Source organism: Marmota monax, unplaced genomic scaffold (assembly GCF_021218885.2).
Source record: "Marmota monax isolate L192 unplaced genomic scaffold, Marmota_monax_Labrador192_F-V1.1 WCK01_AAM20220418_F8-fsc00218, whole genome shotgun sequence".
Lineage (NCBI taxonomy): Eukaryota > Metazoa > Chordata > Mammalia > Rodentia > Sciuridae > Marmota > Marmota monax.
Genome location: NW_026694764.1, coordinates 2,457,344 through 2,480,850, shown reverse-complemented (window position 1 = coordinate 2,480,850; position 23,507 = coordinate 2,457,344). Strand labels below are relative to the sequence as shown.

At 42.4% G+C, this 23,507-nt stretch overlaps 2 long non-coding RNA genes across 4 annotated transcripts; one reads left to right on the top strand and one right to left on the bottom strand.

Annotated features, from left to right (window-relative positions):
* Positions 1-1,210: 1,210 nt before the first annotated feature.
* Positions 1,211-6,841, bottom strand: LOC131423426 (uncharacterized). Its single transcript, XR_009225014.1, has 2 exons — positions 2,275-6,841; positions 1,211-1,434 (listed from the first exon to the last, which is right to left on the bottom strand). It is a non-coding gene; the product is annotated as an uncharacterized LOC131423426 (long non-coding RNA).
* Positions 6,842-8,473: 1,632 nt separating this feature from the next.
* LOC124079493 (uncharacterized) lies at positions 8,474-23,426 on the top strand. Of its 3 annotated transcripts, XR_009225013.1 has the most exons (7): positions 8,474-8,594; positions 8,743-8,847; positions 16,756-16,884; positions 17,808-18,604; positions 19,740-19,922; positions 20,845-21,074; positions 22,423-23,426. It is a non-coding gene; the product is annotated as an uncharacterized LOC124079493 (long non-coding RNA). The 3 variants fall into 3 exon arrangements; XR_009225012.1 differs by having other exon boundaries at positions 19,740-19,822; positions 20,845-23,426; XR_006847382.2 differs by having other exon boundaries at positions 20,845-23,426.
* Positions 23,427-23,507: the final 81 nt, after the last annotated feature.

Sequence of the window (23,507 nt, the reverse complement as noted above, 5' to 3'; positions counted from 1 at the left end):
GGGTTGTGACTCAGCATTAGAGCACTTGCCTAGCATGTGTTAGGCACTGGGTTTGATCCTCTGCACTACATAAAAATAAATAAATAAAATAAAAGCATTGTTTATCTACTACTACTATTACTACCACTACTAATAATAATAAATACTATGCATTTTAGTCTCTTTTGTTAGGGTTGCCGGAAAAAAAGAATAGCTATTTGAATTTCAGATAATACATTTTTTAAAGTATAGGTATGTCTCATGCAATTTTTGGGATATACTTAGGCTAAAATATTAGGGACTGCTGGTGTAGGTCAGTAATACAACACATGCTTAGCAAACATAAGGCCCTGGGTTCAATTTCCAGAGCACCACAGTAGGCTTCAAATTCAACAACAATGAACGTTGGTTGCTTATGTGAAATTCAAATTTAGCTGCACACTGTTTATTTTTGTTAAACATGATAACCTTGCTCATTCCCGCTAGCCAGTTCCACACAGCCCAGTCAGTTTGATGCTCTCCTGCAGACTTGGGTTCTTAACCCCTTGAGTCTCAAGTTTTCAATTCTGCTAATATTTCAATGAAATTGACACAGGGACATTAAAATGGGTTGAAAATCAAAACCAGGAGCTTGTTATGTAATTTATTATCATTAATAATGTTAATTTTTTTTTGGTACCAGGGATTGAACCCAGGAATGCTTAACCACTGAACCACATCCCTAGTGAATGTGGAAAATAAGCCAGGGACATTTCCCCTAAGCTTTTGTCTTTTAAAATCCCAGGCCTCAGCCAGAGTGCACCTGAACCTCTATGCTACTGGGTCACCTGATGCCAATACAGTGAGCCCCAGGAAATTCCCTGTTAACATTCCTGTCCTACCCTAAAGGAAGCCTACACAACCCAGATGGTTGCTTCCACTGAGCCATTTTCCGCCTGGAAAATGAGCCACTCCAGGGTTCCACAAATTGACCCCACTGCTAAATACTGAATAAAGAAAAGCCTGCTGATCCAAGGTTTGCTTCTTCAGACAGGGTCTTACTAAATTGCTTAGGGCCTCACTAAGTTGCTGAGGCTGGCTTTGAACTTGTGACCCTCCTGCCTCAGCCTCCCCAGCCACTGGGATTATAAGTGTGCGCCCAGCTAGTAACATTAATCATATCATTAATATTATTAATATTGTTGAAAGACCCGCCGATTCCCTGTCCAAGAAAGACGCACGAGGCACTGGCTGCAAACGCAAGAGGTGATTTATTGCTACACAGGCGCCTGCGGGTGCTCAGCGAAACCTCAGCCGGAGCTTCGGTGAACTGGCACACCGGGCTTTGGGGTACAGATCTTTTATAGGGTACAGTGGTCAGTTTCCCTCCTAGCACAGTAACAGGTATCTCATTGGCTCTTTTGAATCCAGCATATAGGTCACTTAAAGGGTAAACTTGTTTTTCACTATAGGTTCCTGGAAAAACCACATAAAAACCATTTGTTATTCATTGTATGGTTTTTCATTGTATGATCCCGTTTGCCCAACCGTGCCGGCTCCTTTCCCAACCATCCTGTCCTTTCTTAATCGTTTACACTTAACTGATTTTCTGAAAAATACATCTGACGTCTGTGCAGGTGCGGAAGCAAGCCCTGGTGATTTATTACTGGGCCTAAAGTTATTGGGCTGGGGTCTTTCATTCCCCCCTTTTTCTTTATCATGGATAGAATCTTATATCCATTGTCCTGCTTGCTCAGGTTCTTGGATTAAGCTCGTTTGTGACCCTGTCTGTTGTTGAAGCAACTGGTATTGCTGAGTAAGGACCATAGTCTGGATTACAGAAAGTCTTTCTTTTATAAACTGCACCAATCTATTGAGTATGCAGGGTCCAAACGTCAGGATTATCAGCAAAATAATTAAAGGTCCCGCTCTGGTGGATAGCAAAGTAGTTAACCATGGGGATTTGTTAAACCAATGTTCAAACCATCCTTGTTGTGCTTCAAAAATTTTTTTTTTGCCTTTTTGCCAACCTTTTAGTGACTTTCTCCATAGTTTCCCGGACCACCCCCTTATGGTCAGCATAAAAACAACACTGTTTCTTTAAAACCATACAGAGACCATCTTTCCTAAGGAATCACAGATTTAATCCCCTCCTATTTTGTAGCACGACTTCTGCGAGGGAAGAGAGAGATTTCTCTAAGGCAGTGATAGACTTGGTCACTTGATATTAGACCCCTGATTTATCTAACTACACTGACTACCTAACTTTAAATCTGGCTTCATTTTTTTTTTTTCCCTAATTTGGGAACTCCTTACTGCTGTGAGGAAGGGGGACGAAGAGAATCTTTCTGGCTTCTTCAGGCTGAAAAGGGACGGCGTGGGGCAAGCAGTTTGGAGTCCCCCTTAACAATATCGGGTCTATCGAGTGGTCCATGATGAAAGTCTAATTGAGAAGTAATAGGTTGGAGGGCCATTTGAGTGATGGGTGGTCTATAAGAGAAACAAGAACTTATTAGTACTGGAACCATATTGATGCAGTAATAAATGCCACAGCACAGAAATATGCCAATGAGTATAATGGCCAAGACAAAGATTAACAATGTTTTTCATCAGGCAGTACCAGGAACTAGGAGCTAGTATATTGTTTCCACGAAAAAGTTGCTGAGGACATGGCTTCCATCTGAGCAGGTAAATCTTTAAGGATATTTGTCACATTGTCAGAAATGTCAGGGATGTCAACACAACAACTAACATGTAGGGTTACAGATGTCTTTTCCTTTAAGATATAGTTTAATAATTTAATGCCATCTGATCCTGCAAAATCCTTTTACTAGTATGACCTCTGTGTCTAATAGAGAAATCTTTAATTCTGCTACTTAGGGCTGGATAACCATATTAGCAAACATCAAGCCTACCTGCGTTGGCTAGAAATAAAGGCCTTAGACTAAAACTACTCTAGCAGTCCCTTTGACAGTTATCAGGCATTTCTGTCCAAGAATCTCTTTTGTAGCCTCCAGTCTACTTATTTATGGAAGTTACATTTAACTATTATTATCATTTAAGATGTCCAGGAACAGCTGTGCTTTGGCTTTGACTGTCTTTGCTAAGTGTTTAAGATGAAGCAAGTCAAACTGACTTTTGTTTCTACCTATTGTTTACAGTCAGCTGAGTTATCCTGGGAGTCTTCGGGAACTTCATAGCAGCTTTTCAGTTCTGCTAGTGTCATTTGCGCTAGGATGGGTCCAGGCCTTGCTTGACCATATGGCTTCCCTCAGAAGCATCAGGGATGTCTCCCTTTTTTAATGACCCTCCTCTTTACAGCAAATGTACCGATTGGCTTTCTGTCCTCCACTGGTCTCATTAATCTCCCTGCTCAGGAGGTTATGTGGCCTAGAGTTGCTGAGCCCTTTGGAGAAGTCCCCTATTCCCTGATTCAGACTGACTCAGAGGGCAAGAGCCAAATATTGGGTTTTTTTGGCCCTTTTAATTTAACTAATTTTAAAAACTTGATCTTAAACATCCAGCAAATAAGTTAACAGCCTTATATTAAGAGCACTGGGCTTTAATGTCTATCTCTCTATCCTGTAGGTGATAACTCCTTATCTTATGTTGACCCAGGTTGTGTTCTTAAAGCAATATCTCTTTAAAACATTAACAGGCAATCCTTAAACCATCTATAAGCAAACTACAAAACAAAACTAGCTAGGGTAAAAACATATTTAGCTTATATAATAGCTACCTTGAATTCTGGCAGGGTTATACATCATAATTTCCTGTTTGAGATCCTAGTAATCTTGGCAAAAACCTACTTTTGGACACAACTTTAACTGTACTGAAATCTGGCTTACTTCTTTCATAGCCATTTTCACATGTAGTGAGATGGGACAGAGCCTTATCTCAAGTAAGGCAGGGCTCTTTATAAATCTCAAGTACTATAGTTCTGAAGCTGATCATTTTACAAAGTTTACATAAATTGTTGTTCAAGTTTACATGAACTTTAGCTAACACAACATAATATCACACTTAAAACATGAATTAAAGGCTGAAAGCTTTTAACCTCTTGTAGAAAAGTAGTAATGTACTTTTGTGTTTTGCAATAAAACCTTCACACAGATTAGGCTCTTATTAACTTAAAAATACATAAATTGTATCTTAGAGTAGAAAGTAGCATGGAACAGTACATATCTTATTGATAACAAGTTCAGTTATAGAACACAAATGATATAATTGAATCTCTAACATGTTTTTTTTTTTTAAGCCTAAAATTACCATACAACTTTAGAACACCAGCTTGATATAATGTTCTTTTGAAGCTTCTACCTTACAGACTTGTATACCTGGAAGATATGAACACATTAATAACACCATAATTACATAAACCTCCTTTTGTTCACATTTTGAAACAATACTTGTAAACTTTTAAATTTAAGCAGAGTTAACATTTTATTAGGGCCTTTTTGAACACCTAGAGAAACTTATAAGCTTAATTTTGAGGACATCTTTACTTTTATCTGTTTACCCAATCTAAATTGAACCGTTTGAATCACGTGAATTAAAGATATTTGGATCTATTTTTAATTTTTTTTATTTTTTATGAGCGCTCCTCATCTGTCAATTGTTATATCACTGCAGGATATATGGACATACACACATACAGACATACCGACATACAACACATAACAAGAGTGTGCACACATAACAATTAATAAAGGCCTCGTAGCTTTTCGCAGATGAAATCTCCATTGCAATGTTTTTGTGTTTTCTTTTTTTTTTTAAAAAAAAACTTCACTGATCAGAAAAACATTAACCTAGGTCTGCAGGATCAGAATCACGAGCTCAAAAAAATACAGAATCTAAGAAAAAACAAGAGTCCTAAAAAAAAGATGACTGGCCAGTAGTTAGTAAATACCATACAATTTACTTCAAGTTATATTTCCAGGTTTAGATGTTGAAAATTATGATACAAATTTAAGAAGTAATTCCCAAAATTTAAAATTTTATATCTTTTTACATTAGAAAAACTTGTTCACATAAAACTGGAAATAGGACCTCTACCATCAGAAGAAATTTCTTTAGTACCTCTAAGCCACTTTGCTTGTTCTAAAGTTCCCAAAGTAGCATTGAGTTACATTAAATTTGCTCACACACTACCATATATATCTGAAATTAAGCTTTGAAAATGTCTAAGACTATTGCTATTTAATTATCTAATGTCATTTTTATGAGCCAGACCAACGTTTTAATTTTTTTTCAGGCTACCCAGTTCAAAATTGAAACTCTTTAATTTTTTTTATCCCAAGTATTTAAGTTTTCTAGCATGAACTATCTGAAATCAAACTAAACAATTGCTTAAACCCAACTTTTAACTGCAAGATAGTGCAATGCTTTAGAAACCCATTCAGATACCAGATTGTTACAATAAAAATTATTATTATTATTTTTTTTTTTTTGGACACACATTTAACCTAGATTATCCCTAAGAAACAATCAGACAACCAGATAAGAAAATATCTCTCCAGGTTTTGAACTTTCATTTAATTATGACTCCCATCAGTGGCACCATAGACTTTCCCATGAGTGGACCAGATGTTTTCACGTAGGGGCAACTATAGGTGTAAAATCAAGGGTCTCAGTGTGACTGGCTTTACTGCATTCAGTGTCCCTTCTTTTTAAGTAAACAGAGGTGGCATAATCCCTAAGATGTAGATAAGGACCCAGGGAACTCCCCAGAGCTAAATGGCTCTGGCAGCTGCTGGGAGTCCCTTAATCCTATCTTTCACCCATAGGATCAGTTCCTCCAGTTTGGTTTGACCTTAGGCATTAGGCATTTTTTTTTTCTTCTTAATTTTTACTGACTGGTTGTCTGCCCGATTTCGGACGTCCTGCCAATGGTCAAGGGTGAGACTCAAAGGAGTTGTTATGGATTGCCCCATGTTAGTCTTAGATGGAGTGAGAAAGTGCAAAGGCAAGAAGACAGACACAAATATCAGACTGGACACAGAGAACGCTGCGCGGCTCGAGCACAAACCGAACGTACCTGACGGATTAGGGAGAGGAGGGATACCGTCACCTCCGTCACCCACGAGTACAGTGTACTCTACAGAACATTGGAGGCCCCCCCAAGATGGGCCTCCCTGAGCCCCTGGGACGTCTCCCAGGGTGGCAGGGGAGAAGTCCGAGTTCGTCAACTCCTTCTCAAGCTGCCCAGAATACAGAGCAATTACGCGTAATCGTACAGACGCTGCGCATGAACAGATAACAAGATAACAACCAGACAGAGAGAGACACAAAATGACACGAACTGGCCAGCTTACCTCCCAGTGGTTATCGGGTGTTCCTCGGGCAGGGATCCGGATGGGGTTACAGGAGTTCTCCTGGCTGGCTCGCCAAATGAAAGACCCGCCGATTCCCTGTCCAAGAAAGACGCACGAGGCACTGGCTGCAAACGCAAGAGGTGATTTATTGCTACACAGGCGCCTGCGGGTGCTCAGCGAAACCTCAGCCGGAGCTTCGGTGAACTGGCACACCGGGCTTTGGGGTACAGATCTTTTATAGGGTACAGTGGTCAGTTTCCCTCCTAGCACAGTAACAGGTATCTCATTGGCTCTTTTGAATCCAGCATATAGGTCACTTAAAGGGTAAACTTGTTTTTCACTATAGGTTCCTGGAAAAACCACATAAAAACCATTTGTTATTCATTGTATGGTTTTTCATTGTATGATCCCGTTTGCCCAACCGTGCCGGCTCCTTTCCCAACCATCCTGTCCTTTCTTAATCGTTTACACTTAACTGATTTTCTGAAAAATACATCTGACGTCTGTGCAGGTGCGGAAGCAAGCCCTGGTGATTTATTACTGGGCCTAAAGTTATTGGGCTGGGGTCTTTCATTGTCATTAGTGGAAAAGAATAGAGTTCTGAAAACATAAATATTTCAGTTGAGCGTGGTGCTTCATACCTGTAACCCCAGAGACTCAGGAGGATCCTGAGTTGAAGGCCAACCTCAGCAATTTAGGGAGGCCCTGAGCAATCTAGCAAAACCTTGTCAAAAAAAAAAAAAAAAAAAAAAATGGAGGAGGGTCTAGGGATGTAGCTCAGTGGTAAAGTACTCCTGGGTTCAATCCCCAGTACCAAAACAAGGAAAAAAAGTTAGAAGTTATTTCAAAGTTACAATGAGTGGTATATTTGTTGTACAATGTAATTTTTTAGACAATGGCACATAAGGATTATGAGCACTAGATTCTTTTTAACCTTTGCCCTGCACGTGATCACCATGACACTGATGACACTGTTCACTTCCCTCTCACAGGTGAGAAAAGTGGAATTCCGAGAAGCCCGGTGGTTTTCTAAAGGTAAGCAGTAAACCAAGACCCAGGGAAGGATCCGGGCCTCTGCCAGTCTGATTTCTTTTTTTTTTAATTTTTTAAATTTTTTTATTTTTTTAAATGGGAGTTCAATTTTATTAAGTACATATGATTTTATATAAATTACATTTTAATTTATGAAATTATTTTTTCATCAACCATCACTTCAAAATTGGTGAACTTACTCTCAATAAAGTGGAAAATGGAATCACTTATATAATGATAGAGAAAATTCAAAAAATCACACATTGAAAAGCAAAGTGGATATATTGATAAAATGTTAACACCATTTAAATAAATGACAAAAATTAACTGCAACTTCTAAGAACTTTAAATAACACATCCACAGTTCTTTACCAGCATTCCACCCACAGCCCTAACATCCTATACCCCTACCATATGAAAACACCACATTTCTTAAAACCTGCTACATCTTCACTTGGTTCTCCTTTACCTACAATGGCCTCAGCTTGCTTGTCAACTAGGTAAATTCCTCATTGTTCTTTAACTCTGAGTCCAAATATGAATTTCTCTTGACACCTTCTCTACACAGTGTCAGCCCACCCAAATGGCCCTTCACTGGATCTCCATTGCCCACACATATTTCCTTATCCTGACACTGACCAAGGTAGGTCATAGTGTTTATTCACCTATCTCCCCACCAAGGGTAAGCCTCTTGGAAACAGGGAAAGTATTTTTCTGTTAATGGCTCACTAATTCTTCTGTCTATTAATTGCATAGTATATAAACAAAAATATGTAAGATTGAGGTTCCCAGGGTCATGCAACTAATAACTGAACAGCACAAGAGCCCAATTCTACTGATCCAAAGCTTAACGGCAGTCTGATTTCAAAGTTCAAACTCTGCCGCAGCCCCAGAAGCTTGGCAAACCACCCACTCCGAGCAGGAATGCCTTGGTGGCTGGGTTTCCACCCTGCAATTCACACCGGGAGGGGAAAAGGCAAACTCTGGGGAGAGCTCCCCCCCTACCCCCAACCCGGTGCGGAACAGACAGGATTTGATGGTGGAATATTCAAGTGATTTTGAAACCAATCGCCTCTTAGTCATAACAATACCAACCTCATTCATTTGCATAATTCTCTACAGTTGACAAAAGGTGTCCCCAGCCGTTAATTAGAATGACAAAGAAAGCAGATGGGAGAGAGAGAAACTCCTGTACTACCCTCCCCAGGCCCTGGGACAATTCCTGTGCTCTCACTGGGCGCCGCGGGGTGTTGGGCAGACCCTTCAGGGCCACATTCCAGGAATTTGGAGGTTAGCGATCTGGACCCACCGGCTTGATGCTCGAACCTGGACCGCGCCCAGAGAGCTGGTTCCCGGGTGGCCGGTTCCAGCTCGGCCTGTACGGTCCCCAGTGGGTGTGATCGTGTGAACGGTTTACAGCTCTTGACACTTCCTGCAGGACTGTATTCCCGAAGGCGGTGACCAGTCTGCACTCGCAGCGAGCGTCTGAAAGGCGGTGGATCGGACTTTGATGGGAGGGAACTGGCAGCCACAGGGTCCCTAGGTGAGTTAGGGACAGCTGGAGGGGCGGGACTTGGGACACCTGCCAGCTGGGGGAAGACGAGGGAGAAGGATACTATCAAAATGAGATTTATGTAAATCAAACCTTCTTTGATTTCGGATCCTTTACGTCAGCTTCTGCTCTGCAGTTGGCAGAGCCAGCAGCTAAATACTTGGGTTATGAGTTTTTCTTCCCCTTTTTGCCCGTGAGGCAGGCGGGGTGTGGGGCAGGGGGTGGGCGGGGTGCTCGTTAGGCCATCAGAAAAGGAGTACCAGGAAGCTGTTAAAGGAACCTCGGAATCTTTCAGGAAAGGTTAAAACAACAGAAAGCCATGTGGTTATGGGTATTCCTTCACCCTCATACACACACAGTTTTTTTGTTTTTGTTTTTTTTTTTAATTGATAACTCTAGGGTTTTTCTTACCCAATTTCCTTGTACAAGTGGTTTTGTTTAAAACTAATGGGAAAAGCTGGGATGGCGCATGCCTGTAATCCCAGTGGTTCGGAAGGCTGAGGCAGGAGAATTGCAAGTTCAAAGCCAGCCTCAGCAATTTAGTGAGACCCTGTCTCAAAATAAAAAAGAAAAGGGACTGGGGATGTGGCTCAGTGGTTAAGTGCCCTTGGGTTCAATCCCGGGTACCAAACACCAACCAAACACTCACCTCCCCAGAACTGATGGAAAGAGAGGACTTGAGAAGACTTGCTGATGTGAACATCAGTTTTTAAAAAAATGGGTGGGGGTTTGAGGGGTTGAACCCACATGCTAACCTTGTGCTCTGCCACTGAGCTACTCCCCCAGTATAAATGCTTTTATTCTAATTTTGCTGCAAAGGGAGATCACATTGGAAAAATTTAATTCAAAGTTTCCCTCTGGGTAGAAGTGTTTGATATGTAAAAGCCTATATTAGATAATCATTATGAAACTAAATGTTTAAAAATCTGGCCAGGTGGTGGTGGCACATACCTGTAATCCTAGTAATTCAGAAAGTTGAGGCAAGTAGATCACAAATTTCAACCTCAGCCTCAGCAATTTAGCTAGATCCTGTGTCAAAATAAAAATTAAAAAGGGCTGGAGATGTAGAGCTCTCTTGAGTCCAATCCTTAATACCTAAATGAATAAATATCTGGGTAAATATTTTTTGCAAGATGGAAACAATGATTGTGTGCACAAATCTAACTTCCAGAGGGCTTTATCTTGATAAAATCCACTTAAAGCCAGCACAGTGGGGAAAGCCTGTAATTCCATCTGAAGGCTGAGACAGGAGGATCCTGAGTTCAAGGTCAGCCTCAGCAATTTAGGAGGCCCTAAGCAATTTAGCAAGACCCTGTCTCAAAATAAAATATAAAAAGTACTGAGGTCAGGCGCGCACTAGCTAGTTTGCCCCTATGATCACAATAACTCAGGAAGCTGAGGCTGTTATGCTCGAATTCGGGACCCCCAAAAGACCACCAGAGACCAAGATCGATGTAAACAGCAAAGAGGTGTTTATTGTGAGCTAGCTCGGTCCTCCGTGCGAACACACAGCAACTGGTGACGCTGAGAGGCCCTGGGCCCAGGGTTTGCAGCAGTTTTATACATTCTTTGGAGAAGGCAGGGACCCCCACATACGTATGTCATAGCATCTCTTAGCAAATCATCACACACTGCTGGAAAATCAAATAACAACTCTAAAACATGGTTAGCACATTCACTGGCGGGAACAAGTTGGGTAGGGGTGATTGGTTACTACAAAAGGGGGATTCCTTTGAACAGATTGGTTTAAGCCAAGAGGGGTGTACATGCTGAACTACATAGTTTCCCAACACCATAAACTACTGGGAGGGTCATCTGGCATCCTAGGTATTTCCCTGTCTCTTGCTGATTGGTGGCTGCTAGGGGGTTGCTATGGGTCCCCACCTAAGCTGACTGAGTCAGGGACACCTGGCGCAGCAGATCTCTCCTGTTATTTGTAGATAAACAACTTAGCAGGATGTGCTCTGTGGGTCTTTCCAAGGACAAAGGTCATGTCCCTTCCTTGGACAGGCTTTGCTCTGAGGTAGAGGCTGGTTTTTCAAGGCAGAAGGATCATGAGTTCAAAGCCAGCCTCAGCAAAAAGCAAGTGCTAAACAACTCAGTGAGACCCTGTCTCTAAATAAAATACAAGCTGGGTGTAGTGGTGCCCGCCTGTAATCCCAGTGGCTTGGGAGGCTGAGGCAGGAGGATCCTGAGTTCAAAGCCAGCCTTAGCAAAAGCGAGGCCCTGTCTCTAAATAAAATACAAAATACGGCTCAGTGGTCAAGTGCCTCTGAGTTCAATCCCCAGTACTCACCCCACACAAAAAAGGAGAAGCAGAAGTTTTTCTAGTGTTAAATATTCATTAAGGAATAAATCACTTAAAAAAAAAAAGAAAAAAATAGGCCTAGTGTTACTGCTGTTGACCGGTGACGAGTCCTTGCTTCCTCAATGTGGAAGAATAACACCAGAGAAGCACGCCAAGGCAAGGTCAGAATGGAAAATAGAAGTTTATTAAAGGACAGCAGAAAAGACTTCTCTCGGAGGAAGAAGGGGTCCCAAGAGATGGAATCCGTGGAAGTGCGGTTGTCTCTCCATTTTATAGTTTCTTTCAGTGATGGAATGTAGGTGGGAAGGCCTGAGGGGTGGGACACAGGTGGGCCAAAGAAGCAATCTGGTCAGGACGGACTTCTGAGTCAGCACCTTCAAGTTTGCTGGGGGCTGTTCATTAACACTTCTTTGGATGGGCTTTGGGCCTAGGGCTTTTCATTAACATTCCAAGAGTTGTTCAACTTTTCCCGGAATTCATTCTCAACGTGGCCTCCATTTTAGATCTTACTCCATATTAGACCCGATTTACCTAACTACACTGACTACCTAACTTTAAATCTGTCTTCACTAGGATGTGGCTCTGTGGTCTAGTGCCTCTGAGTTCAATCCCTGGTACCAAAAAAAAAAAAAAAAAAGTTTACTTAAAACCACCCAACTTTTTTTTTTTTTTAATCAGAATGAAAATTACTGAAGGCTTAAGAAATTATAGCAGGCAAAACAGTTCTGTCCTACCTGAGGTGTGGGACAATTGACATAGTGAGTTCCCCCCACCAAGGCAGGCCAAAGCACTGCACTTAACAGCAGTAGTAGGTGTGGCTAATGGAAGGGAGTACTTGGCCCCAAAGGCCCTCAGGATGGGCTGGGTATTTAGCTCAGTTGGTAAAGTCCTTGCCTCCAATGTACATCCCTAGCACCATCCCCCCCAAACACACACACACACACACACACACACACACAACCCAGGCCTCAGGAGGACTGGGAGCAGCTGGACCACCCCAGAAGGGCAGTGGGGGGAGAGGGAGAGTGCATGGTTGGGAAGTGTTTTGGTGGTTTCTATTACAATTCTCCATAGCCCACTCTACAAACCTTGGATTGTGCTCCTTAGCACATACCCCAGAGAACAGAGTGCACATGGTCATCTAAAGACAGCTCCTCCCAGGCACCCCACCATACCCCTATGGCATTCCAGTCACTGTAGGGGCCTCATGCCCCAGAGTGGAAGGGTTCCTTGGGTTTCATTTTCTACCCAAATGCTCTTGCCCTCCTGGACAAAGCTAATGTCCCACTTTGTCACAATCGATGCCTCCTGCTGCATCCTCACTCCTCTAGCAGTGGGGACATCACCATCTGAGGTGTTGGTTTGGGGATCCTTCTCTGTTCTCCTACTCTTTCCTCTGTTTTCCCACAAGAGGAACTGCGAGGTCTCCCCTTAAAAGGAGCCCTTAAAGCCAGGCACAGTGACACACACCTGTAATCCTAGCAAATTGGGATGCTGAGATGGGGATTGCAAGTTTGAGGGCAGCCTGAGCAATTTAGTGAGACCCTGTCTGAAAAATAAAAAACAAAAAGGGCTGGAGAGCTCAATGGTAAAGCACCCCTGGGTTCAATACCCAGTACCCTCCCCCCAAATAAAAATAAAATAGCCCCAAGCTGGGCATGGTGGCACACACCTGTAATCCCAGCTCCCAGCAACTATGGAGACCAAGGCAGAAGAATCTGAAGTTCAAGGTCAATCTGGGCAATTTAGTAAGACTCTGTTTCAAAATAAAATAAAAAGGGCTAGGGTGTAGCTCAGTGGTAAAACACTCCTGGGTTCAATCCCCAGGAACATATACGGTGTGAGAAATAGAAAGTCTATTGGTCCATTTTCAAAATACAGTATTCAGCCTTAATGGAATCTTATTGTAGTAGTCCTTGCTTTTTGCCCACCCTCATTCTAAGATTGTACCCCTGAGTCCTCCAATCAGAGAGAAGACCAGGGCTACCTCAGGTATATCAATAAGCCAACTGTCCTCCCAGGTTCTGAATCCCACCCTTGTGTTGGAAGTAAAGGTTTGCCTTGGCACCCACTTTCAAGCTCATGTTTGATTTCTTGGGGGCACCTCCTTATTTCTCACAACACACACAAACAAAACAAAATAAAAAAGGAGCCCCAGCCCCATTTCATTTCAACACGCCCCACTCTGCCATAACAGCAGCAGCAGGTGTGGCTAATGGAAGCTAATGGAAGGGAGTACTTGGCCCAAAGCACTTTGAGAGAAAGATACATACACACACACACACACACACATACATTTGTATGTAGTGTGTTTTAGGTAGACATACACCATATGCCATATTGTATGAAATTCAGAAAGATGGGGAAAAGATGGGGGAAAAACACCAAAATTCAACCCAAATCAAACCATGTTCCTAGAGTTCCTTCCTTCCTCTCCCATATTTCCTAGTCCTTGCCCTAGGTTGGATTGTGTCGCCTTTGGGACACAGGAAGTAAGCCAGCAGAGGTTTGAGTCCCCTGCTGTCTCTCCACAGGGGCCCAGGCTCACCTTGCCCTCTTCCTGGCATTGAGGATCTATTGCAACGATGGAGGTGCAGAGTCACCTTTCATCTTCCAGAGGCCCAGGTTCCCTGCAGCAGCCCCTAAGATGCGCTGGGGCCACTCACCAATTCTATGTGCTCTTGACCTCAGTTTCCCTTTCCTTCAGGGCATGAACAACATGGAGACAGTCTTGCCTGCTGCTGCCACTATTGTTCCCCCAACCTATCCCCAGTGTGTTCCATTTGTCCTGTGTTTATAAATTATCTTGAGACACTTGGGTTTTATTTTGACTTTTCACTTTTCAGATATAGATTTTTTTTTTGGTAGTGCTGGCCTTCACACATGCTGGGGAAGTGTGCTCTACAACTGAGCCACACAACCATCCCTTAATGAATATATTAGCGCCACTGTTTAAGGGTTTGTAAAGTGGTTGTGTCTTTATAACTCTTCTGCCAAGTGAGGACACATTCACCATGTAAGGCTTTAGCAAGTAGGCCCCATACTAGATGTCCTCTGCTTGTTTTGGCCTTCCCAACCTCCAGAACTGTGAGAAATAAATTTCTCTTGTTTATAAATTACACAGTGTCAGGTATTCTGTTATAGCAGGGCAAATAGACTAAAATGTTATTTATATTTATTTGTTTATTTTGGTACCAGGGATTGAACCCATAGGCACTTAAATACTCTGCTACATCCCTAGCCCTTTTTATTTTTAAATTTTGAGACAGGATCTCATGAATTTGCTTCTGGCCTTGTTAAATTGCTGAGGCTGGCTTTGAACTTGCAATCCTCTTGCCTCAACCTCCCAAGTCTCTGGGATTACAGGTGTGTGCCACTGTGCCTTGTTCTTTCTTTTATTTTTTAATTTAATTTTTATTTTTGGGTACTGAAGATTGAACCCAGGGGTGCTTTACCACTGAGCTACATCCTCAGCCCTTTTTATTTTATTTTTTAAATTTTGATACAGGGTCTGGCTATGTTGCTGAGGCTGGCCTCAAACTTGGGATCCTCCTGCCTCAGTCTCCTGAGTTGCTAGAATTGTAGGCATGTGTCACTGTGCTGGGCTAAACACCATTCACATTTTGAAGTATTACTCAGAAATAAAAAAGAGAGAGATAGAGAAAGAAAACTATCGATCCCTACAATAACATGATACCTACTGATACATAGAACAGATATTATGTTGAGAGAAATATATATATATATATATAGTGTGTGTTTTATGTAGACATATCCCATATGCCATATTGTGTGATATTCAGAAAGAGGGGGAAAAAAACCCACCAAAATTAAAAGAAAAAAAAAAGGCAAATTTAATTTATGGTGCAGTTACTTGGGATATGGGAGACTTTTGGGGAAGTTGGGAATCCATTTTATCTTGATCTGAGGGGTGGTTATGTTTACCATAATCTCTAAAATCTGCAAATGTTATTCTATAAGGCAAAAGGGTGGTTGCAAATGCGATTAAGTTAAGAATCTGGAGATAGAGAGATTATTCAGGATTATCCAGGTGGCTCTAAATGTAACCACAAGTGTCCTTATAAGAGAGAGGCAGAGGAAAATTTGAGAAGACAGAAGAGGAGAAGGCACGTCCATACACACATTAGAGAGAGCAAATATGGTAACTTGTTAACAGTTATTGAATTTGGATGTGGGGATAAACAGGTGATTTTTTTTTTTTTTGGTGGTATTGGAGATTAAACTGAGGGATGTTTTACCACTGAGCTATATACCCAGTTATTTCCATTTTATTTTGAGACAGGGTCTCACTATGTGTCACCCAGGTTGTCTCAAACTTGTGATCTTCTTGCCTCAGCCTCCTGAGTCTCTGGAATTTACAGGTGATTCTGGTATTGATTTTTGACTTTTTAATGTTTGAAAATTATCACAATGAAAAGTTAGGAAAATGAAAAAACAATCACAAACAGCCTTGGGACTGGAGATACAGGTCAGTTGGTAGAGTGCTTGCCTCTCATGCACAAAGCCCTGGGTTCAATTTCCAGCACCACAAAAAAAAAAAAAAAAAAAAAAAAAAAGATACCAGCCTCACTCCTGGGGGCAGGTGTCATTCATCCCCAAGTCAAGTATTCTGTGGAGTGAGCACAAGGGGGCGCTGCTCATGGCTGTTCCTCCTGGCTTTCTCTAAGAAGCATGGCAGGCCTCTTGTTTTCTTGGTGGGGCAGGGAGGGCTCTGCTGCTCCAATCAGCTATCAACACAGGGGAACCCAGGGCAGCTAAGTCTGGCCTTGGAGGGTTGGGAAAGCAGAGCTCACTGATGCTACTCTTTTATCTGGTTCAGAAGAGCTGAGTCAGAGAAGCCCTTTATAATTAATAGCTCTGGACAGAACTGTGGACATAATTAGCATATGGATCCTTTTATTAAAGCATCATGTTTTAAAAATCATCACTTACCAGTCTATGCTCTGGTTCAGCCTCTAAAACAGTCCCCAAAGCTGTATCTCGGTAGTTTCCAGACCATACACACAGGCTCACACAATGGTCTATCCACACCATTTTTCCATGCACAGGGATGTTCATGTACCACAGGCACATGTATGTACCTATTTGCAAAAAGTTCCTCTGGGAGAACTTTGACCAAATCAACAATGGATGTAGTGAGGTGGCCAGGAGCCTGGGGGAGAAAGAAGAGAGGGAAGCTGAAGGAAATCCTGTGGACAAAGTGGGTGGAGAGACTGGGCTGCACTTGGGGATCTCAGGAATTGCAATGGCCCATTTCCTTTCTGAGACTTCGGTGTCTCCTCGGCCAGAAAGAATCAAGGCCCCTTCCCATGCCCACCAGCAAAGTCACTTGAAGTCAAGAAAATGTCATTCTTTGTGTCTGTGGGGATATTGGAGATTGAACCAGGGGGGCACTCGACCACTGAACCACATTCCCAACATTTTCTTTTTTAAGACAGGGCCTTGGTAAGTTGCTGAGGCTGACCTGACACTTGTGATCCTCCTGCCTCAGCCTCCCAAGTAGCTGGGGTTACAGGTGTGCACCATCATGCTCAGCAAAAAATGCCATGCTTTTTGATTGATAATTACAGGTGTGTACCACCATCCACAGCTGATGCTTGGTGGCACTGGGCTGATGTAGACTGGCATCCATCTACTTGGGCCAGACCATGCTGTGTCCTCCTATGAGTCTCTGTGGTGAAGGCCAACAGTGCTGGCAGGTAATGGGGTGCTAGCCCCTTCCATTGGTTTTGAGTGTCCCCTTCCTGAGTCACTCTGCCTCTTGGGCTCTGTGCCCAACTATCCACGCCTGACTCCCGCAGACCACTGTCCCTTGTCCTCTGTCTTCCTCTCATTTGCTTCCTTGCCCATGATTCATGCTCACCTGAGGATTTGGTTGTATCCATAAACCTTCACAGGGCCTAGGATTCTAGGTTTATCTTAGATCACATGTAAAGACAAAGTTTCTGTGCATGTGGGGACAGAAGTAGAGAAAGGGTTCAGAACAGCTGAATCAGAGAGAAGTCCTCTATGATGAATAGCTCAGGACACAACTGTGGATATAATTAGCATATGGGTCATTTTATTAAAGCATCACATATTAAAAAAAAAAAAATCACCACTTACAAGTCCAGGCTCTGGTTCAACCTCAAAAACAGCCCTAAAGTCTCTAGGTCAGTTGTCTCCAGAAATCCACTTGGCAAACTCTTTCAGTCTCATTTTCCTTAACATTGCCAGGCTGTATCTCTTTATCCTACCTTTAGTCTCTGCCCTACCTGAAGTGTAAAATTCATTCTTATTGCAGTAAAATCCATTCTTACTAAAGATATGGGGTCCCAGGCTCTCAGAATCAGAGATTTCTTCCTTACACTGAGGCACAGGAGCCTGTTGACCACAGCACATGTATGTGCCTGCATGAAAATGCAAGAGTATATGTTTTCCATGAAGGAAGAAAAGAGATGACCCTGGTAAGTCAAGGCCCTTCCTTGTAGCTCCTCTCTGAAATAATACCTGAGTCTCCAAGTGGTTTATCATGAGGTTTTCCTTCCTCTAAACTAGGGTTCTGCAAACTCTGGCCTGCTGGTAGCCTGGCCAGTGGATTCTTGTTGGACCCTGAGCTAATAATGGTTTTATGTTTGTTTAGGGAAATACATTTCCTCCTCTTCTGGGAGCTCCCAACCTCAGAAGATGAATTCTGTGGAATATGATTGTTATCACCTCATGGCGAGCATAGCTGTCTCCCTGTTACAAGCTGGTTTCGTTGGACGCGAGGGCACCAGGAGCACACCGAGGGACAGACATACCCCTGCCCCAGGGGAATGATCCCTGAGAGCAGAAGCCGGAGGAAAGTGGCACCTCTTCCCCTTTCCCATACTACTTCCTCCCACCAAGGGGTGGAAGGGTCTGAGGTAGAGGAACCTGGGTAATAAGAGTGCATCTAGTGGGTAGATGAGAACACAGGTCCAGCAACAGCCTAGGGTCCAAGCTCTGGCTCTGGATAACTGGATAATTGGTGACCCATCACTTCAGGATTGCCCCCCAAGGCTTGACGTTTATTCCAATTTTTTGAGCCTCTCTAGGAAGCCAGAAGGCTCTGCCCAGGAAGGATGGCTTAGTGAAGTTTTCTCCTTGGTCTTTGGCGACACCTGGTGGTCACTGGCCATCATAGTACTGACTTGCCTCAGGCAGATCCTCAGAAGCCGTCTTTCATATCTTCTCATTTCATCCAGAGGGCTCAAAGAGCTGCAAAGCTCTGCGCAATCACACCACAATTTATTCCTTTTTTTCATTCATTGTTTTTTTTTTTAAAGAGAGAGAGAGAGAGAGAGAGAGAGAGAGAATATGAGAATTTCAATATTTGTTTTTTAGTTTTTTTGGCGGACACAACATCTTTGTTTGTATGTGGTGCTGAGGATGGAACCCGGGCCGCACACATGCCAGGTGAGCGCGCTACCGCTTGAGCCACATCCCCAGCCCATTCATTATTTTTTTAAACATTTATTTTTTAGTTGTTGTTGGACACAATATATCTAGGGGTTCTCGAACAATGAGCTACATCCCCAGCTCTTTTTATTTACTTATATTTTTAATTTTTTTTCCTATGGTGATGGGGCGCCTTGTGCATGAGAGGCAAGCACTCTAACAACTGAGGTATATCACCAGCCCATTTAAAATTCAAAAAAATTTTTTTTTAGTTGTAGGTGGACACAATACCTTTATCATATTTATTTTTTTAATGTGGTGCTGGGGATCGAACCCAGTGCCTCACACATGCTAGGCAGGTGCGCCACTGCTGAGCTACAACCCCAGCCCTATTTAAATTTTTTTTTTAAATATTTATTTTTTAGTTTTAGGTGGACACAATATCTTCATTTTATTTTTATGAGGTGCTGAGAATCGAACCCAGTGCCTCACGCATGCTAGGCATGCACTCTACCACTTGAGCCACATCCCCAGCCCTTTTCATTTTTTTAAAATATTTTTTTTAGTTGTAGATGGACACAATACCTTTATTTTTTATTTATTTATTTTTATGTAGTGCTGAGGATTGAACCCAGTGCCTCACACAGGCGAGGCAAGCGCTCTGCCACTGAGCCACAATCCCAGCCCTATTTTTTTAATTTTTTAGAACATTTTTTTTTAGTTGTCTATAACCTTTATATATTTATTTACATGAGGTGCTGAGAATCGAACCCAGGGCCTCACACATGCTAGGCAAGCAGCTCTACCTCTAAGCTACAACCCCTGCCATATATATGTATATATATATACACACATATCTATATATACACACTTACATATATATACATACACACACATATATATATATATATATATATTTTTTTTTTTTTTTTTTTTTTAGGTACTGGGGATTGAACTCAGGGGCACCTGACCACTGAGCCACATCCCCAGCCCCATTTTGTATTTTATTCAGAGACAGGGTCTCACTGAGTTGCTTAGCGCCTTGCTTTTGCTGAGATTGGCTTTGAACTCTCAATCCTCTTGCCTTAGCCTCCCAAGCTGCTGAGATTACAGGCGTCTGCCACCTTACCTGGGTCTCAACCCTATTTTTTAGACACAGAATCTCACCAAATTGCTGAGTCTGGCCTTGAATGTGGGATCCTTCCTCCTCTTCCTCTCCAGTCACTGGGAATGCAGGTGTGTGCCACTGCTCCTGACTCCTCCTTTCTTATTTGTTAAAATGTGAATGAGCACAGCCCAAGTGCCATGGTACTGGTGACACAAGAAGCCAAGACAGGTGAGTGGGGAAAAGAAATAGCCTAGCAAATCTGAGAAAATATCAGACAGTTATGTAGAGCTGGGACAGAGTGTCACTAGATAGCTACTGCAAATTGGGTGGCCAGGTAGGGCATCTTGGAGAAGGTGGCATTTAAGATACCTGAAAAGAAGTGGCTGGTTATGCAAAGTCCTGGAGGAACATCCTTCTGGGCAGGGGTTGCTTAAGTTTCTGAAATAGGGAAGAGCTTTTGTGTTTGCGAAACACAGAAGGCAGTATGGTGGGGACAGAGATGGTGGGTACAGAGTAAATGGCGTGCGCGGGGGGAGGCTAAGAGATGTGGGGCCCGAGTGTCAGGGTCAATCACTAGGTCCTAAAGCCAGGGGAAAGGTTTGATTTTACTCCGTGCATGGTGGAAAATCTTTGGAAAGCCTCTCCCCTTCACCCTTGTGTATTAAGGGAGGTGACTTCATCTGATGTTCATTTCACAGGGATTTTTCTGTCTGTTGCTGCACTAGTTGACTGATGGGAAATGGGGGAAGCAGAGGGGCCAGTGGTCCAGGTGAGGGTGCTGGTGGCTTGAACTAGGTGGGCGCTGATGGAGAAGGAGAGAAAAGAATTCAGGATGTGTTTTAGGTGGATGTGGTGGTGCACACTTGTCATCCTAGTGGTTGGGGAGGCCGAGGCAGGAGGATCACAAATTCCAGGCCAACCTGGACAATTTAGTGAGGCCCTGTCTCAAAGTATATACATACATACCTACATATATAAAAAGCACTAGGGATGTAGCTTAATGGTAAAGTACTCCTGGGTTCCATCCCCAGTACCAGAATGAGAATAAAAAGTGTTTGAGACACAGAATCAATGGGATTTGACAAAGCACTGGATGTGGGGGTGAGAGAAAGAAGGGACTCATTAGATTTTTTTTTTTTTTTAATTTAAGCCTCTGGGTGGATGGTGGTACCCTGATGAGCATAAGACTGGAGGAGGAAGAGGCTGGGAGGAATCACCAAGAAGTCTGTTTTGGCCAGGCCTGAGGTTGGGCGAGTTTGAGATGCCTGTTGGATGTTTGGGAAGGATGCCAAGGATATGAAGTAGAAGTCTGGAGCCTGGGAGAGGGTCAAGCCTGAGAATTCAGTTTTGGGAGCCACAGAGATAAACTTTGGCACCAAGGTACAAGTAAGATGAGGGGTGGGGAGAAGGAGAAAGAAAGGTGTATCTGAGGTTCGCTTGTAAACAGCAGTACTTAAAAAAATTGTTTTTCTGTACTGGGGATTGAATGCAAGGATCTTTTACCACCGAGCCACATCCCCAGCCCTTTTTTAAAAATTTTTTTTTAAATATTTATTTTTCAGTTTTCGGTGGACCCAACATCTTTGTTTTATTTTTTATGTGGTGCTGAGGATCGAACCCAGCGCCCCGCGCATGCCAGGCGAGCACATTACCGCTTGAGCCACATCCCCAGCCCCCCCAGCCCCTTTTTTTTTCTTTTTTTAATTTTGAAAGATGGGAATATAGTTTAGATTCATTTTATATGGATTCATTAATGACTTATACCTCATAGGAAATATCACAAAATGTTACTGCCCCGTGCATTTTTTTTTTAATATTTATTTTTTAGTATTTGGCAGACACAACATCTTTGTCTGTATGTGGTGCTGAGGATCGAACCCGGGTCGCATGCATGCCAGGCGAGCGCGCTACAACTTGAGCCACATCCCCAGCCCCTGCCCCGTGCATTTTTGCAAAGAATAAACAATTCAGGGAGAGTATTAACCTTCACATATGTAGTTAGAGTTTAGAAATGCACAAAAGCTTGAGTAACAAACACTTTAAACTTATTTTTTAAACATTAAACGAGCCTGTTCCCTCCAAACTGGTTGATTACAAAGTCTCATGATGAATTACTAACTGTGATAAAACTAAGAGAAAAATCAGGAGACTTGAGAACAAAAGAATATCCAATTTTGCCAATATCAAAAGACAAATCAAACCATTTATTGTAATAGAAAAGAAAACAAAACAAATCCATGTAATTAAATACTAGTGAAAACTTTATGGGGCATATGATATTTTCTCTACATAAGTTTGCATATGTTTAATGTAAACTGTCATGTTTAAATTTCAATTAAAGAATGTCATACATGGAATTCTTTTTATTTTTTTCTGGTGGTGGTGCTGTGGATTGAACCCAGAGCTTTGTGAATGTGAGGCAAACATTCTACCAACTGAGCTATATCCTCAGCCCCTACATGTAATTCTTGATGAATCTAAATGTAATGGAATGAAGATTTAAATAGATCAAGGACCACATCATTTTATTGGGTCATTATTGTGTTAATGCTTTAGTGGTTTTCTTTTAATTTATTGGACTAAGCCAATTTTAGAGGTAGAATCTACAATCAAAGCATATAGAGTGTAGCTGAAAAAACTAAATGGTATAGTCTTCAGTATGTCAGAAGCAGTGATTGTGCACTGTTTGAGGAGGTATCCTAGCAGCCTGTGTGCCTTTGACTTGCAGCACTTCTGGATTTCCTCCACTTCTGTGCTGCTGTCCAGCCCTACAAGAAGAAGACTCCATGTCTCCATAGGAAGCTATCACTTTTTGCTTTGGTTCCTGGGATTGAACCAGGGGCACTAACCACTGAGCCACATCCCCAGCGCTTTAGAGGAAAATCTGGCTAAATTGTCCAGGCTGGCCTGGAATTGCTGCAGTCTTCCCTCAGTAGTTCCTGAGTCTCTGGGGATCACAGGCTTGAGCCACCATGCCCAGCCTGGAATAAACTATTTTTTTTTTTGTTTTGTTCTGGGGATTGAACCCAGGGTGGCTTAACCATTGAGCCACAAACCCCACCCTTTTGATTCTTTATGTAGAGATAGGGTCTTGCTAAGTTGCTTAGGGTCTCACTTAGTTGCTGAGGCTGGCATCAAACTTTCAATCCTCTTGCCTCAGCCTCCTGAGCTGCTGGGTTGCAGGTGTGCACCAATGTACTCGGCTGTGTTTATTTTTTGAGATATGATCCTGACATGTCATCCACTCCCTTTGTAATTGATCCTTCAACCTCAGCCACATAGTTGGCATTACCAGCATGTGCTATAACCCAGCTGCACATATCTTTAATAAACTATTTTCTTGGGAAAAAAAAAGAAAGAAGTAGTGATTGTGATTAAACAAAATTGCTAGAAGTAAAAACCAGGGACAGTGGTGCATGCCTGTAATCCCAGCAGCATAGGAGGCTGAGACGGGAGGATCGCAAGTTCAAAACCACCCTCACCCTTGGTGAGGCACTAAGCAACTCAGTGAGACCCTGTGTCTAAGTAAAATAGAGCAGGGGATGTGGATCAGTGGTTGAGAGCCTCTGAGTTCAATCCCCGGTACCCTTTCCCCCCAAAAATTACTGCAATCCATGTATAAAATAACATTTTAGAAGTTTTTTATGATGTTTGCACTGTAATAAAATCAATCTGAATAATGTAAGTAATATGTGCTTAATCATGAATAAATGAAATTTCTGGTTAACTCTGGATTGTTTTGGAGTAGTTACCTTGTCCTCATATTTCATATCAGGACATATGTTCACCTGTTGTAGTTTTGATCTAGGAAAT